The sequence below is a fragment of the Pteropus alecto genome, unplaced genomic scaffold (genome assembly GCF_000325575.1).
Source record: "Pteropus alecto unplaced genomic scaffold, ASM32557v1 scaffold461, whole genome shotgun sequence".
NCBI lineage: Eukaryota > Metazoa > Chordata > Mammalia > Chiroptera > Pteropodidae > Pteropus > Pteropus alecto.
This window is the reverse complement of record NW_006431079.1, coordinates 3764974-3784073: the sequence shown is the minus strand read 5'-3', so window position 1 is coordinate 3784073 and position 19100 is coordinate 3764974. Positions and strand designations below refer to the sequence as shown.

Genomic DNA, 19100 nt, shown 5'->3' with positions numbered 1-19100 from the left:
TATCAGAAGGTTTGACGGGCTGGAGTTTCCACTTCAAGACCATTTGCGCGTATGGCTGGCAAGTTGGTTTGGGATTTTGGTAAGAAGATTCCGTTTCTTTGTACATGGAGCACTCCATATTTGTTGGGCTTGGGCTTCTTTACAACATAGTGACTTGAATTCTAAAACAACCATTGAGAGAGGAAGGGAGGAAGTAGGGGGCTGGTTGGGCAGAAAGGAAGGGAAGGGAAAGTGGGAAGGCAGGGAGAGAGAGAGAAAAATAATTATTCTAGTCTCAGAAGCTACATAGCATCACTTCTACCCTATTCTATTTTTTATAAGTGAGTCGCTAAGATGGGCCCACATCCAATGGGAGGGTAATTAGATTCTACCTTTTAGAATGAAAGTGTCAAAAATCTGCAAACATGTTTTAAAAATCACCTCACCTATATTCTCCCTTCCTAGACCTATCGCAGTCTGAAATTTCATATAATGTAATTATATTATAAAGTATATATTTCTGTGATTATTTGATTAATGCCTATCTTCACACACTAAAACATAAGCTAGTGGAACAAGAATCATATTTGCTTTGCCTACCATTATATTTCTAGTATCTAGCACATTAGCTGGCAATCAGTGTGGAGTTAATATGAATAGCTAGTAATTATATGTAACACCTGCAACAGCCCATTTAAATAGGTATCATTCTTTCCATTTTATAGATATGGAGTTAAAATGTTTGAATAACTTCCTTAAGGACAAAACCTGAATCGAGGTTTCTCTGATATTAAGCCAGAACTATTTCTAGGACTCCAGACTTCCTCTCTATGACCACAGAAGAGTCACAGAAGCTACTTTGGCCTGAGTAAATAGTCTCCTGTGTTTCCACATTTCCTCGTTAATAAACTTTGGGATAGCTAATGCAGCTTCCCAGGTGTATAAATTTATGGACAGGACTGTCCCTAAGATAAGAAAACACTCAGAATCTAGCCATAAAAAAAAATCATTTTCCAAAATAATAGATCCTTGTGAGTGTGTTTATCTTGAGCAAAAAGAAGAGAATGTGGAGTTTCTGAAACTCTACAATCTTACTTTTGATAGGATCAGCCAGGGTTGTCACTGGGAAAACTCGTGTCTCTCAATAAATAGCAAAAGCTCCTGTCTGCTTTTCGCGAAGATGGCACTGAAAGCAAAGAAGGAAACCCCAGCCCCTCCCAAAGCGGAAGCCAAAGCAAAGGCCTTGAAGGCAAAGAAAGCATTGCTGAAGGGCATCCACAGCCATGAAAAAAAAAGATACACAAGTCACCCACCTTCCGATGGTCCCAGACACTGCGGTTCTGAAGGCAACCCTAATAGCTTGGAAGAGTGCCCCCTGGAGAAACAAGCTTGACCGCTATACCATTATCAAGTTCCCCCTGACTACTGAGTCAGACATGAAGCAGATAGAAGACAACAGTACACTTGTTTCATTGTGAATGTCAGAGCCAACAAGCACCAGATCAAACAGGCTGTGAAGAGGCTCTGTCACATTGACATGGCCAAAGTCAACACCCTGAACAGGCCTGATGGAGAGAAGAAGGCATATGTTCTACTGACTCCCAACTACGATGCTTTGGATATTGCCAACAAGATTGGGATCATCTAAACTGAGTCCAGCTGGCTAATTCTAAATATAATAATTTTCACTATAAAAACAAGAATCTTCTATCTGACCCCATGCATTTCTCCACTTTTATGGAAGGTCTTATCTCGTTCTTCACTAATTTCAATAGCTGCTCTGTCCAATGTGGTGACTATTAGTACTGTGTGACTATTTAAATTAATTAAAATTAAATATATTTTAAAAATCCAGTTCCTTAATCACATTAGCCATATTTCAAGGCCTCCAAACCACCATGTAACCAGTGGCTACCGTATAGGGAAGTGCAAATGTAGAATCTTTGTATTATCACAGAAAATTCTGTTGGACAGTGTTGCCGAAGAACCTAGGTAATCCTAGCCCCAGAGAATTCCAAGGCCACGAGAGAAGACAAAACGAAGGGCTGGAAGAATTTATCCACTCCAAAGAGCCCCAACTCACCTATAGGAAATGGTTTCTAATCATGGGGAGCTGGGTGTGGATTTTCCTCTGCAGGTCTGTGCTCCCTATCAGGCTCTCTGCCTCTTCTTCATCTGGCCTTTGCGCTATCAACTTCACTTTAAATAATCACCATCACTCTCCAAACCAGACCACCCCTTGCCTGCTGCCCTGAACCCACTGAGCCTTGGCCTAACCTGGGACAACACATCTTGTACCCTTCTCTCTGCATGAAACCATCTCTATACTTAGACCAGTCTATCTCTCCTGTCTCAGAGTATGTGATTTCCTTCCTCCTCAAAGATACCCTCTCCCCCAACTTCTCCATCAACACGTTTCCAGATTCTATTTTCTTTCACCTCACTAGAAAACTTGCTTCACTAATTATTCTCTCTCTCCATCATCTTCCACCTTTTTTCTCTCCACCAGCACTGTTTCTTCAGCCTTCAAGTATGCATACCTTCCCCCGTGTTGTTAATAATTTTAATTGACCCTTTAAAGCCGCTGTCCTCTCTTCCCCTTCGTTTTTCTACCAATTGGCTCTAGGGAGCTATCTACAAAAGGGCTCTACTTCCTCATTTCCCACCTAAGGCCTGGCTCTCATACAACCCAGCTGCTTCTCATTTGATAAAATTTGTTCTGGATATGGCATTCAAGGCTCTCCATAATCAGTCCCTGACCTAACTTCTTACCCATTTTTCTCTTTGCTACTTTCTAACCAAACTCATCTCTTCACCATCCACCACACATGTCTGAAACATTCCTATTAATACTATTTATTTTGCCAGAAAGACTCCATGTACATCCCCTCCATTATTGCTGTCTGAGCTCAAGTCACTCCTTCTCAAAGTCGTTCTGATGATAAAAGCCCTTTGTACTTCTCTGACTCCTACCACTGAGCACAGACTGCCTGGTGCTATTGTGGATTGTTATATGGATATTTATCATCTCTCCTTGGTCGAATTTCAGGGTGCTTCCTGGCAAGGAATTAATATTCACATCTTGGCACTCCTGAGACTATTTAGATGCAGAATCTTCTGCACAATGGATACTCAACTATCCATTGATTAACTCTTACACTGATACATCCCATCATCACTTCAAAAGGAGCCAATGGTAAACCATGCAGCGCTATTTTAAATAAGTCTCCTGAAAAGAATATTATGAAACAGAGACTATCACAACTATTCATTATATAAAAGGCATGAAGATGAAGGTGGCACATTAAAACATACCTCTTTGGAAGACCCTGAGACTACACGTGTGAACGGGTGCTGAGAACTGCAAGGAGCTGTGCAGCTGGCAAGCATCATTGCCTTTGTTGACACATTTTGTTAGGTGAAAAAAAAAAATCTGCTTTTTTTTCTTTTCCTGTTTGGGGTGGGGAGTGGGGAGAAAAGGTACAGGCCTTGGAGGCAAGCACAACTTGTCTTGGATCTCAGCTTCATCGCTGACTCGATGTATGAAAGCAGGTAAGTAATCTCTTTTTATATTGTAAAAGAATATTATTGGCCTGAGAAAGGTTTATGATAAAAATATGAACAGTATGATATATGTTTATAATTCGTTTCTAAAAAGTTTCTGTGACTATGTATGTATGCACTCAGAAAGGACTGTAAACCTACATGCCAAAATACAATAGATTTTTTCTTATTTTCTATGGCTTTTCATGAGTTTCTCAAGTTTAAAGCACAGTGACTTTTATAAAGAAGGGCTGTTAGAAAAATAATCTGGGTTAAAAAGTGACAGTATAAAACCTCTTAAGTAGCTGTTTTAAGTAGTTTAAATTATTTCTTTACATTTAAAGGTATGTGTGTTTTAACAATCTCAAATATTCAGAAAAGATGAGAGGAAGTTGCAATATGATACCCCATCACTCCCAAATTCGTTATTGTGTCTTCCTCCAAAACAAGAAAATTCCAGTGTACAGGCATACCTCAGAGGTACTGCGGTTGGGCTCCAGACCACTGCAATAAAGGAAGTCGTCATCTTTTTGCTGGTGGAGTGTCTTGCCTTCAATTTGTAAAAAATGCAATAAAGTGAAGCACAATAAAATGAGGTATGCCTATATAACCTTATACAACCATCTAAATTAGGAAATGAACACTAACCTCTCTAATCTTCAAACCTCATTCAGGTTTCCCAATTATCTAATTAATAGTGGCCTTTATAGCAAAAGATCCAGCCCCAAATTATGTGTTGCATTTCGTTGTCATGTCTCTTTAGTCACCTTTAATATGAGTCAATTCCTCAGCATTTTCTTAAGTTTCATGATTTTAATGGTCAGCAGTTTTGTCCCTTAATTGTGATTTGTGGTAGCCAGACTCCAAGATGGCCCGTAATGATTCTCATCTCCTGGTGTTCACGCCCTTGTGCAGTCCCCTCCCACTCTGAATCAGGGGTAACCCATCACTGTGGAAGTGATGATATATGCCTACAGGCTAGGTCATAAAAGACACTGCAGCTTCTGCCTCAGTCTCTTGCATTGCTTGCTCTAGGGGAAGCCAGACATTGCATCATCAGGACACTCAAATAGCCTTGTAGAGAAGCCTACATGGAGAGGAGCTAACGCATTTAATTAGTAGCCACACCAACTTGCCAGCCATAAGGCTAAACCACCATGGAAGTGGATTCTCAGCAACCTTAGGGGACAGCCTAAGTCAGAGCCACCCATCCAAGATGCTCCCAAATTCCTGACCCACAGAAACTGTGAAAGATAATGAATACTGTTTTAATCCACGAAGTACGGGGGTACATTTTTTGCACAGCAATAGCTAACTAATACAGGTTTGTCTGTTTCCTCATGATCAGATACAAGTAACCCATCTTTGGCATGCGGTCCACAGTAGTGATTCTGTGTTCTTCTGATTGCATCCTGTCATGCCATGAATGATTTCAATTTGTCATATTTTTGGTGATGTTAAGTGAAGTCATTTGATGCAGGTGGTATCTGCCATGCTTCTCCACTGTAAAGTCACTCTGTTTTAGTGCAATTAATTAATTTTTGAAGAGTAACTTTGATGCCATGTAATTATACTGTGTCTCACCAAATTTTCATGTTATCAATAATTTTTTACCCCCTTTATCCCTATCTACCTACTCCCTCTCTAATTTTTTTTATATATGCATAGATGCTTGGATTCTTATTTTATTCAATAGGTTATAATCCATTACTATCATCATTTTTCGATGATCAAATCATGCTATATTTGGCTAGTCAGAGCCCCTTCAACTGGTTTCTATGTCCTTTTGATATGTCTCCATCATTTTTGGAGCATTTTGCAACTTTCTAACACCAAATATTCCCAACACATATGATACTTTTCTTGACCAGCTTCTGAATTAGCCATTTCACCAGAGACATGACTCCCTTTAGTGGAAGACAGTTTTTAGAAGTCAAGATCTGGGTATAAGGTATGCTAATTGCTATTTCTCTCAGTACATCTTAATGGGCAGAGTTAGGTAATATATTTATGTATTCACACATATGCTTACATCTATACTTCTCTATCTCCTTATATATTTACAACCATGAGTTTACATTGGTACCTCCAATTCAAGTCAAAAACCGTTGGATTTACTTTAGTTTTCATTTTCTCTTTTCCATATTCACAACTCTCTTCTCCAACAATGAGAAAACTGGCTCCCATTTTTCTTAATGTATGATTTGAGCAATCCCCTATTGTAACCAATTTTTCTTTACCATTTCCTGCCTCCCTCCCCTCAACATGGATGCCCTCTTCATCCCTCTTAGGTTTCTACCTTCCACACTGGGAACATCCTTTTCCAGCAATATGGTGGATTAGATATCTCAAATGACCCTTTATATCAGTTTCCCATTGATGCGTAACAAACCATGCCAAAATTTAGTGGCTTAAAACAAAAATAATTAATCTCACAATTCTATGGATTTGCTGAGTCTGCTTGTTTTATCTGAGCTCAGTCATGTGGCTGCATTTAGTTAGTGAGTTAGAGTGGTAAATGGTCATTCTCCGATGTCCTCACTCACACATCTGTCTCATCTGAGATGGCTACAATGGCTCGTCCTCTTTCATGTGATCTTTCAACGAGGACTTCTTCATGTGATTATGCAAGTATTGCAGGAAAGCAAAAGCTGAAGGACGTCTTAAATCACTTGCACCACATTCTATTTGTCAAAGCAAGAGCACAGCCCAGATCAAAGAGATGGGGACACAGACCTCACTTCTTTATGGCAGGAGCTGGGACAGCAAAATTACATTACAAAGGACATAGGGAGACATAATTCATTGGAGGCCATCAGAATATTAATTTGACACACTTTCCAAATTAAATGGTAAAAATATCAGTTAAAATATTTTCTAAAAAATTACTATAAATGTTTTCCTCAACTCGAGGAAAAAAAAAAAAGAATCCACTGAGCCCCAAACAAAGTATAAGCAGGAACTTTAGGAACAAAGGGACCTCAAGATTTTTCTCTTTCCTTAAGATTTTCTGTCAACACTAGAGAACTTATTTTTATAGCTATGTGGGTCATGGGAAATAGAAGGCAAAGCCACGGGCTACAGAAATCAAGAAATAAAATGTGAGACCCTTTCATCAAGCTGGGACCCTATCTTCAGTGTAAAGTGAGCATGAAGGAAGTTATAAATATGTCAGTAACTCTATACAAACAATGTATACAATTTAAACATATATTGTCCAATTTGTGGAGGAATACTGACTAGAATTAAGATATTGGACAACAATCTCATATAAAGTGGGGGTTGAGTTCATGTGTCCTAAGATCCTTGATTGCTAGTTTCCCAACAGCCAACTCACCACTTCAACTATCCACCCCTATTAGATTGTGCTGCAACTTGTTTTCCAGCATGTCCATTGTCTTCACCAGGTCCATTCTAAATTTTCTCTCTTTAACATCTACGTTCTAACCCCCTGTCTTAGTTGCTACTGGCTGATTAGGGCTGTTGGAGCAGTTTTTTCTTTAAATATTAAAAAGCTTAAACAGGTCCATACAAGGATCAGGTTTTTAAAATTATCTTCATTCCAAACCATTCTTTTAAATTTTAGAATGCTTTTTTCTTTTTTCTTTTTCTATTCGAAAGTGAAAGGTATTAAAATTCAGAAAATTATTAAAAATACAAAGAAAATAAGTATCACCCATTGTACAATATCATAAAACTACCCACTTAGTATTTTAAAAAACACTGTTCTTAAACTGTTAGTAAAATACAACAAATAGGCTAATGTAACAAATAGTTGTGTTTCCACCACTCGGAACTGAAATTTGCTAACATTTTGTCACATTTACTCCTAAACAGTTCCTTACATTTTCAAAGCCTAGGATAGGTTGCAAATAGAATCCTACAGATTTTATGTCTAAATAGTCAAGATCTAAATCATGTCAACAAACCTATTAAGTACATTTTACCTATCTGCACTGACAAATATATTTTCATGACAAAAAACTACAAAGCTATACTTTTTTAAGACTAAAAAGTAAATAACAAAAGTGATTTATTTTTAATTATTACTCTGCATGTATGAGAGTTTGCTGATGGACATGTAATATTTAGATGATCAATAAAGTATATATAATTTATGAATAATTATATATTTTTCACAAAATTTATTTTTCTTTCCTTCGTTTCAGCAAAATCACTAATAATATTGTTAAAACCAAGATTTTTCACATACCTTGTCTTCTATTGATCATAATGCAAAATTAGACAACTTTTCTCCAGTCATTGGGGTTCTTAGATAATTTGTTAACTTTGGTTCGGGCAATTTCTTTCATCTAAGACAGTATGAACTGCAATTATCATTAAAATTCTTAAAATTTTAGAAATAAAACAAAACATGAACTTTACATATATTTGTGGTAATAAGGTTATTATATGATAATCATTATCATAAAATATAAAATATTTTAAGATCATATTGTCATCATTTATACAATGATTCTCACAGTCTCAAAATATTTTCATAAAATAATGTAAAGAATTGTTGTCATTCTGTACATATAGCACTGAGCACAAATCTCAAGTCAAAGAGTTGTTTGCATGTTTTGAAAATATATTTATATTTTTGTGTGTTTGTGATTATGTGGAAAAGTTTAAAGGCAAGGCCAAAGAGAGATGAATGTTTCCTAAGGTAAAGGTGATACTGTTTACTTTATCTTCTAAATGAAGGAAACAAGAGTTACTCACCAAGTCAGAACTCTTTGATTCCTCCCAATTTTATTCTCCTTTTAACCTCCTCAGAAGCCACCATCATCATGAACTTGGTGTGTATAGTTCCAAGTATCTTTCATATATATTCATGGATAATATTTGTATTATTTTTGGAGTGTGTTTTTAAATTCTTACATATGACATCATAATATGTATCATATTTTGCAACTGGTGTTTTGAAATTAAACTTCTGAGATCTAGCGATGTTATATATAGGGGTCTATTTCATTTCTTTTCAGTGCAGGTTATACCATTTATCATATCTTATTTATTCATTTTTGTATTGATGAAACTTCTGCAACTTGATTTTTTAAAAATATAACTATATATCTTGAAGACTGTTTCACACAGAAAGCTCTTCATTATCCATCTTGAATGCTATGTATTTCATTGTACTGTTGTAGCTTATTTGATGGCCATTTAGATTTTTATCTTTTGTATTTCAAACAATATCACAATAAACAACCTTGAACATACTTTATTTGGTATTTATGTGTGGAAATCTGCAAGATATATTCTCAAAAGTGGGATTTCTGGGCCAAAAGATACGTACGTTTTTAATTTTGATAGATATTGCCAAGTCATTTTTCACAGAGGTTTCAGCAATTTATATGCCTACCAATAATATGAAAATTCCTGTTTCTCCCATCCTTAAAATTAAGCTTTTTATTTTAGGTAATGTGGTAGATTTAAAAGCATGGGATCACTTTGAATCTTTCTTATGAGTAAGTTTAAGTAGTATGTTCATATGTTTTATAGCCAACTGTATTTCTTTTTCTGAAAATTGTCCATATCCTTTGCCCATTGTTCTATTGGATTGTTAGATTTATATTTTAACTAATTTGTAGGAGTTTGTTATATATTAGGGAAATTAACCCTTTGTAACTAGAGTTGTAAATTAACCCTTTGTAACTAGAGTTGTAAATACGTTTATCTTTTGACTTTGTGGTTGTTTTTGTGATGGATAATATTTTAATAAAGCAGGCTTATCAATCTTTTGTGGCTTTTATGTTTTATGTCATATTTAGGAAAGCTTTCCCCACTATTTCTTATAATATATATATAGTTTTAGCTTTTATACTTAAACATTCGATCTATCCAAATTCATTCGATGTGTGAGGCAAGCACTCCAGTTAGTTTTTTTCCCAGATTGCTACTTCCTTTTCCCAATAACTCATAGTTAAATAGTTCTTGTTTACCTACTGATATGTAAATGCCACTTTATAATATGAATTTCCATACTTGTGAATCTGTTTCTGAGTTCTTTAGGACGCCAATCCTAATGAACTGTGTATTCCTACTCAAATGCCACATTGTTTAAATTTCTATAGATTTATGTAGACTTGTGTGTGAGGGTTTTTTTCCTATTTAATTTTAACTTACCATAAAATGCAAAAATCTTAATTTTACAGCTAAAATTAAGATTTACTTATATATACATCTACCTAATGACCACTTGGATCAGGTTATAGAATATTTCTGGTACTTCAGAAGTATATTTTATGCTCCTTCCCTATCAATACATTCAAAATGTAACCACTATACTAACTTCAATCAATATTGATTATTTTTGCTTGTTTTTGAGTTTCACATATTTAAAATCATACAAAGTTTCCTCTTTTGTGTCTGTTTGCTCAGCATTATGTCTCAAAGATTTATCCATTTTATTGCATTAAGCAATAATTAGTACTTTTTCATTTCTATGTAGAAGTCCATTGTATGAAAAAACACAATTTATTGATCTATTTCACTGTCGGTATACATTTATGTGCTTTTCCTGTTTGGGGATATTGTGAATAATCTTGCTTTGAATATTCTTGGACATGTTTTTTGATACATATAAGCAATTACTTCTGTTAGGTATATATTCAAGGATTGAATTGCTAAGTGCTAGAATATGCGTTCATTTGGATTTAATAGACACTTTCGGACAGTTTCCCATAGTGGTTATACAAATTTAAAGTTTCAAAATAAATGTATGAGCATTCTGGTTGCTTCATATTGGCATTAATACTTGGTCTTCTCTGCTTTTTAAGAGTAAATATAGTTGTATCTGATTATGGTTTTAATTTGCATTTGTCATATTATCATTGATATTGTACAACTTGTCATCTATATATTAGTAATCGATCATCTTCTCTTGTAATATGCTTGTTTAAATTTTAGCTAATTTTTGTGAAGGTCATCTTTTACTTAGTGATTTGCCTGAACATATCATATAATCTGTATATGATTCTTTTAATATGTATACTGCAAATATGTTTTCCTTGTCTGTGGCTTTCATTTTCACTCATTCAGTGTTCGATAGGAAATATTTTAATGAGCTTCAATTTACTATATTTTTCTTCTGAGTGATTGTAATTGATACTGTATTTTTAACTTCACTTTTTGCTTGTTCATTTCTAGTCTATAGAAATACAATTGATTTCGGTGTGTTGATCTTGTATCCTGTGGCCTTGCTGAACTCGTTTATCAGTTTTAGGAGGTTGGCTTTCTTTTGGGAGTGGGAGGAAGATTCCTTGGGATTTTCCGTGTAGATAATTAGGTCATCTAGAAACAGGGCCAGTTTTATTCTTCCTAATTTATGTGCATTTTATTTTCTTTTACTGCCTAGACCTACCAGTACTATGTTGAACAAGAGCAGTAAGAGCAAATATTCTTGTCTTGTTCTTGAATTTAGGGAGAAAACATTTGGTCTTTCATTATTAAGTATGATATTAACTGTGTAGGTTTTTATTGACGATCTTTATCAAGATGAGGAAGGTCCCCTTTATTCCTATTTTGCTCAGTATTTTTATTAACTACAGGAGGTAAATTTTGTCAAATGTTTGTTTTTGCAGCAATTGATATGATCATATGGTTTTTCTTCTTTGATCTGTTAATATGGTAGATAACATTGATTTATTTTTGCATATCTAATACATTTATGTATTTTTAAAATTCCTCTCAGCAATATATTTTAGTTGTCAATTTAGAGGTCTTAAACATCTTTCATTAGATTTATTCCTATGTCTTTGATGTTTTTGCTTATAAATGGTATTCTTTAATTTCATTTTCTAAATGTTTAGTATTGGAATGTAGGAATAAAATTGTTTTTTATATATTGACTTTGTATCCAGCAACTTGCTAAATTTATTTAATAATTCCAACAGTTTTTCCAAAGGAATTATTTAAAAAAATTTTTTTTCTATATATGCAATCATGTTTTTGTGAATAAGAATAATTTTAGTTTTTCTTCTTTACTACTCTTTATTTTTATTGAATTTTCTTGACATTTTGCACTGGTTGGACTCTCTAGCACAGAACTGAATAAAAGAAGTGATATGGACATCTTTTTTTTTATTTCTGAAATCAGTAGGAAAGCATTCAATATTTCACTTTTAAGTAGAATTTCAACTATAGATTTTTGTGGATTTTTTTCCCCATGTGCAAAATTCAGAACCATTTTTCAAAAATATCCTTTAGCCCTACATATGTCATTAAGACCTGCTCCTGTGAGCTAGAGGATAGGTAAAAAATAAAATAAAAATAAAACATAACCAATGAAGAATAAATAATTTATTCTTTATTATGATTGAGAATGTAGCAAATGTTTAAATAAATTGATTTTAAAATATTTTAAATCAAAGTAAAATTTACATAGAGAAAAATGTACAGATCTTATGTATGTAATTAAATGAACTTTAATATATTCACATATCCACTACCCTAACCAAGATTTAAAACATTTTTATGTCCCCTCCACACCTTATCTTGCCTCCTTTCAGTTACTACACACAGCATATAGGCAACTAGTGTTCTGGTTCATGTTGTGGTTTTAGTTTTGCCTGTTCTAAAATTTCATAAATGTGGAATTGTAGAGCATGTTTTCTTTCGTGTTCGGCCAGATAGTTTCACTGTACAATAAAAACCATAAATTTTTATTTATTCTCTCATTTGATGAACATTTAAGCTCTAGTTTTGGGGTATAATAAATAAAACTACTACAAACATTTCCACAAAAGTCCATTTGTGAAGCTAAGTTTTAGTTTCTATCGAGATTATACCTAAGACAGGAATTACTGGGTTATAGATTAAGTCTATGTTTAACTGTGTTTAAATATAAGAAACATCTAAACAGTTTACAGTAGTGGTAATGCTGTTTTTCCATTACCACTAGCAATATATGAGTTCCAAATGTTCCATATTCTCAACATTTAATGTTAGTCTTTTTAAATTTCATCTTTTTTTTACTTTTCTTCTTTTCTTTTTTCTTTCCTTTCCTCTTTCCTTTTCTCTCTCTCCCTACCCTCCCTCTCTCTCTGCCCCCCTCTTTTTCAATAACCTCTTCATCAGATTAGGGAGGTTTTCTTCTATTTCTAATCTGCTTTAAGACTATCATTTATAGGTGTTAACTTTTATCAAATACTTTTTCTGCATCTATTGAGACCCTTGTATGATTCTCATTTATTTTGTTAATGTGGTGAATTATATTGATTGATGTTTTAACAAATTTATTGAAGCACAATTTACATACCTTACATTCACCCGTTTTAAGTGTACAGTTTACTAAAGTTTAAGCAAGATACACTATTGCGCAGCCACTATCCAATCACCTCAAAGATTTCCTCATTCCCTTTTGCAGACATTCCCATTCTTATTCCAGACTCTAGGCAACCTCTGCAATGCTTCCTGTCTGTATAATTTTGTTATTTCTAGAAATTCTGTACGAATGGAATCATGAAATATGCTTTTTGTGTCCTTTCTCACATGGTAAGGAACTGAGGCCTCATGCCAACAACCGTGTAAATAAGCCATCTTTGAAGCAGATAATCTGGTCTCCATCAAACCTCCAGATGACTGTAGCCTCAGCCGACATCTTGACTGCAACCTCACAAAAGACTCTGAAAGCCAAATCTACCTATCTAAGTAACTCTCAAACTCCTGATCCATAGTAACTATTAGATAGTAAATATTCTTGTTTCAACCATTAAGTATTGAGGTCATTTATTATGCCACAATAGATAATTAATATACTTACATTCCTGGAGCAAGTCCAGTTGGTCATGATTATTCTTTTGAATTAAATTTCTATTATTTTATATAGAATTATTGTGTTTAGTTTTATGAGAGATAATGATCTGTAATTTTCCTTTTTTATAATGGCCTTTTCAGATTTTGGTATCAAGATTATGCTACTCATAAAATGAATTGAGAAGTATGCTAACATTTTTATGATCTCAAACAGTTTTTGTAAAATTAGTAATATTTCTTTATTATGTATTTAGAAGAATTCAAAAGTGAAAACATTTAATTTAAACCTAGGGTTTTATCTGGAGAAAATTTTAAAATTACAACACTCGGTGTTAGTCTTTTTCTTTTACAGATATGAGACTATTCAAAATTTTTATTTCTTATTTCAATTTTAACTTTGGTACAGAAATGTATCCATTTTTTATAATTGTCAAATTTCTTGCTGTAAGTCATTCATAATACCCTCTTATCTTTTTATTTTAATATCGGTAGAATTCTTGAAATTTATAGTTTATGTTCTTTTTCCCATGAATCTTTTTATGTATTTAGTGACTAATAATTTTTTTCAAAGAACTTCAGATTTTATGTTTTTTTATTGTATGTTTGCTTTTATCTTTATTACTGCTTTCTTTCTACTTTAGTTGGGTTGATTTCCTGTTCTTTTACTAGCATCAAAAGTTGGTGCTTTCATAAATTATTTTCATCCTTCCTTTTATTGTAATACATTTAACATTTAAAAATTCTAACTATTGCTTTAACTGTTTCCTACAAGTTTTTATATGTAGCATTTTTTTTGCTATAATTCAGTTTAAAATATTTTCTTATATTTATTGTAATTTCTGATCCATAAGGTATTTAAGTGAGTGCTTAATTTTCAAATCTCTATGGATTTGCTATTAACCTTTTGAGAAATCGATTTATAGTCTAAGTTGACTGTGTTCAGAGAATATATTCTATATTCTCACTGTCCAATGTGTAGTTTATGAGCCTAAAACCATCAGTATCTTTTGGGAGCTATTGGAAATACAAAATCTACTTTTTGTCAAATCCTGGTTGATGTCTATGCTGACTAAAGTTTGAAAAGCACTATTCCATATTATTTCAACTTTTTTCAAATGTGTTGAGATATGCTTTAGATTCACCATATAGTCTATTTTGGTATATGTTCCACCTGCATTTGAAAATAATGTACATTGTGCAGTGGTTTGGTGCGCTGTTTTATAAATGTCTATTAAGTCAAGGTAGTTAATCATACATTTCAAATCTTTCCTTTCCTTACTGAGATTTTGTCTGCTGTTCTATAACTTCTTAAAAGCAGCTTGTTAAAATGTCCAATTGTAATTGTGGATTTATGTAGTTCTCCTTTTAGTTCTATTAACTTTTGCTTTACATATTTTGAAACTATGCTATTGGTGCATACATGTTTAGAATTTTTTAATCCTCCTGTTTACCTTTTTATATTTGAAATTTTCTCATCTTTAGTAATACTTATCCTATTCCTTAGAGTCCTATTTTATGATATATATTCTCTCATCTTTATATCATAGGGTCTATAGAATTCTTGAAATTTGTAGTTTGTGTTCTATAATATGTGTATATATATATCAACTTTAGTTATATATATGATGTGTATATATGATATGTGATATATATATCAGCTTTCTTTAGATTAGTACTTGAATCGAATGTCTTTTTTCTTTATTCTCTCAGTCTGACTTAACTTTATATTTTAAAGTTTTTTTCTGTGTGTAAACAGCATATACGTGGCCTTTAAAAAATCCAGGTTTTTAGTATTTATTTTTTAGTTACTTTTTTAATTCACTTATATTTTATTCACTTACATTTAATATATATACTTAGTAATATAAATGAGTTTAAATCCATCATCCTTTGATTTATTTTCTATTTGTCCATTCTATTTCTTTGTTTCTTTATTGCTCCTTCCTTGTCCTTTTTTGAATTAACGAAATATTTTAATTTTTTACTTTATTTCTCTATTAGATTTTGAGCCATATATTCTTGAATTTATTATTCAATTAATAGTTACCAAATAAGTGACACTATGTCCCCTCATTTATTAAAGTCTACCTTAATTAATATTTTTGCCACTTCCTAAACAATGCAAGAAAATTGTAACTTTAATTTTATTTTTCTCTTCATCTTTTATGTTATTGTCACATATTTATTACTACATGTTTTAACTCCCAACGAGATTATTTTATTATTTTTCTAAACAGTAAAAATTCATTCATATTATCTACATATTTATCCTTTTGGTGGTCTTTATTTTTTTTCTTTAGTTCCATGGTTCGATCTAGGGTCATTGTCATTCAGTCTGAAAAATTCTCTTAAGTCTTTCTTGCAGTACAGGTCTTCAGGTAAGAAAACTTCTTAGCTTTTGTTTGTTTGAAAAATATTTACCTTAATTTTGAAAGATAGAATCTTAAATTGTCAGATTTCTTTAAAATTTCAAAATTTTGGAGATATCATTCACCATCTTTTGTCTTTCATGGTATCTGCTTAAAAGACAGTCGAGTTCTGTTGTTTTTCTTTGAAAGTAATGTGCCTATTTGCCCTCTATTTGCTTGAATTTTACTTTTGCCCTTTGCTTTTCAGCAGTTTATTTGTATTTATTATTTATTTATTTATCTATCTATCTATCTATTTATTTATTTATTTAATCATTTAATCTTTATTGAGGTATAATAGACAAATGACATTGTAATTTAGCAGTTTAACTTTAGGTACAGTTTATATTTATTCAACTTGGAGTTTGAAGAATTCTTTGAATCTTTGGTTTGATATATTTCATTCAGTTTGGGAATTTGGGGGCTAATATATCTTCGAATATTGCTTCTATTGCTCTCTCTTCTCATCTGCTTCTGGGATTCCAATTATATATGTGTTAGATCTTCACATTGTATCCCATCCTTCCCTTATACTCTTTTCTATAACTTCTATTTTTTTTCCCACTCTGAACTTCAACCTGCGTATTTTCCCTTCTAATTCATTAATCCTCTTTTGCTGTGTTATAATCTGCCCTTAAACCCATCTATTGAATTCTTAATTTTAGTTACAATTTTTTTTTCACTTCTAGAATTGCCATTTGATTTTTAAAAATAGTTGCTAGTTATCTGTTGAAATTTTCTATTTTTTTACACATGTTAATCATAGTTATTTTAAATGCTTGTTTCATAACTTCAATATCTAATTCACTCTGTATCTTTTACTATTGTCTGTAGCAACTCCCAGAGAAGAGACCTCATGTTCTACACCGCTGACATTGCCTAACTGATATCCACATTTAAAAATATTGTTTAATATGACACCGAAAGCACAGGCAACAAAAATAAAAACAGTTAAATGTACTGCATCAAAGTTGAAAACTTCTTCACACCAAAAGACACAATAGTGAAAAAGAAACCTAATGGGAGCAATATTTGCAAATCATATACCTGATAACAAGTTAATATTCAGAATATTTAAAGAACTACTAAAACTCAAGAACAAAAACACAACCTGATTGAAAAATGGACAAAGTACTTGAATAGACATTTCTCCAAAGAAGACTTATAAATGGCCAACAAATACGTGAAAATATACTCAACATCAGTAATATTAGGAAAATGCAATTAAAATCAAAATGAGAACTCTCACACCCATTAGAATGGCTACCAGTAAAAAAGCAGAAAATAACAAATGTTGATAAGGCTGTAGAAAAATTGAAACCCTTGTGCTCTATGAATGGGAATGTGGAATTGCACAGCTGCTGAGGAAAACAGTATAGTGGTTCCTCTAAACATTAAACCTGGAATTATCATATGGTCCAGCAATTTCACTTGTTAGTATATACCCCAAAGAATTAAAAGTAAGGTCTCAGAAAGATATTTGTGCACCCATATTCATAGCAGCATGGCTAAAATGTGGAAGCAACCCAAGTGTCCATTGATGGTTGGATGGAAAAACAAAATGTGGTTTGTGCATACAAAAGAATATTATTCAGCCTTAAAAAGAAAGGAAATTTTAATATATGCTACAACATAGATAAATCTTAAGGACATTAGGCTAAGTGAAATAAGCCAGTTACAAAAAGACAAATTCTATTTATGTGAAATATTTAGAATAGTCAAATTCATAGGGACAGAAAATAGGATGGTGGTTGCCAGGGGTTGGGGGGAGTGAGGAGTGGGGACTAGAAACTTATTTAATGGGTATAAAGTTTCAGTTTTGCCAGGTAAAAGAATTCTGGAGATTGATTTTACAACAATATAAATATGTTTACGTGTAAAAATGGTTAAGGTGGTAAATTTTAGTTGACTGTATTTTAGCACAATTAAAAATAATAAAAATTTTAAATATTAAAAACGTATTGTTTAATATATTTGTTGCAATAAAGGTGAGCTTTTAGTAGATGCTTTTAGTACACATCAAACTGGGAGGTCATAACATAGTTTTAACAATATATTAATGTTTTGATTTAATTAATAGGGGTTTTAATGTGAAATCATCCATGCTCTCTTGGATAAATCCAAATTAAGCATGTTATTTTATTTTTAATAAAATCTGTATTCAACTGGCCAGTTTTTTAAAGAACTTGTGTGTCTAAATTTGTTGGATAGATTTGTCTATAATTTTCTTTTTCTGTACCATCTTTATCTAGTTTAGGTATCAATGTTTTATTAGGCTCATAAAAACAAATTGAGTATATACTCTTTTCCTTTTCTTTTGAAAGTTTATATAAGAAAGGTTATATCTCTCTTTTTAAAGGTTGTGTAAACTTCACTCACAAAATATGGTGCTTTTTGTGGGAGAGAGATTTGGCTATTAATTCAATTTCTTATATAACTATTAGTTCAGTCAAATTTTCTATTTCTTTTGGAGTCAATCTTGGTAATATATTTTGCTAGATTGGTAATTTCATTTGGATTTTATTAGCATAAACTTGTTCACGATATTCTCCTATGATTAAAACAAATCTGAAACAATCATTCTTCTGGTTATTATAAGTATCCAATCAGGTTCCTGAGTTCCAAAATAGTTTATTCAAGCAGCTCCTTCCAGCTCATATGTGCCTTTGGTGAAGGGACCAAATCTTAGGGTTCCTAGTCTACCATTTTGTATGAAGTCACTTTGATCTGAGTAGGCCTCACCTTTAAGAAAACTGACGCCAGGAACAAAAATGTTGGGCGGTCTTCTTCAATTTTACTTTCTCACTGGTATTTCTTGTGAAGTATATCTACTAGCAATAAATATGCTTAGTTTTGTTCATATGAAAATACCTCACCTTCATTTTTGAAAGATGACTTTTTTAATTAAAAGATATTTGGTTAATAGGGTTTTTAAAAAAATTTTGATTGAATATTTTTTTTCGTGTCTTATGACTGCCACTCTTTCTGATAAGAAGTCAACAGTTAATCTTATTGGTGTTGTCTATTACATAACCAGCAGTTCTTCTCTCCCTGCTTTTAAGATTTTTTCTTTGTTTTTTTAACATTTTGACTATAATGTGTCTGGATATGTATCTCTATGTATTTATTCTACTTGAAGTTTGTTGAGCTTCATGGATGTGTAGTTTAATGCTTGTCATCAAATTTTGGAAAAATTCAGCCATTACTTTTTTTAAATATTTTGGTCCCTTTCTTTCCCTCCTCTCTGATACTCCCACTATATATATGATGATGCACTTAATGATCTCTCATATTCCTTTCAGATTCTATTTATTTTCTTCCTTCTTTTTCTTCTGTGTTCTTCAGATCGCATACTATCTATTGATGTATCTGCAAATTAGTTGATTCTTTCTTGTGCCAGCTCAAATC

At 32.6% G+C, this 19100-nt stretch overlaps 1 pseudogene; it reads left to right on the top strand.

The window, feature by feature from the left end:
- The first annotated feature begins 1159 nt into the window (after positions 1-1159).
- On the top strand, positions 1160-1627 carry LOC102890207 (annotated as a pseudogene).
- Positions 1628-19100: the final 17473 nt, after the last annotated feature.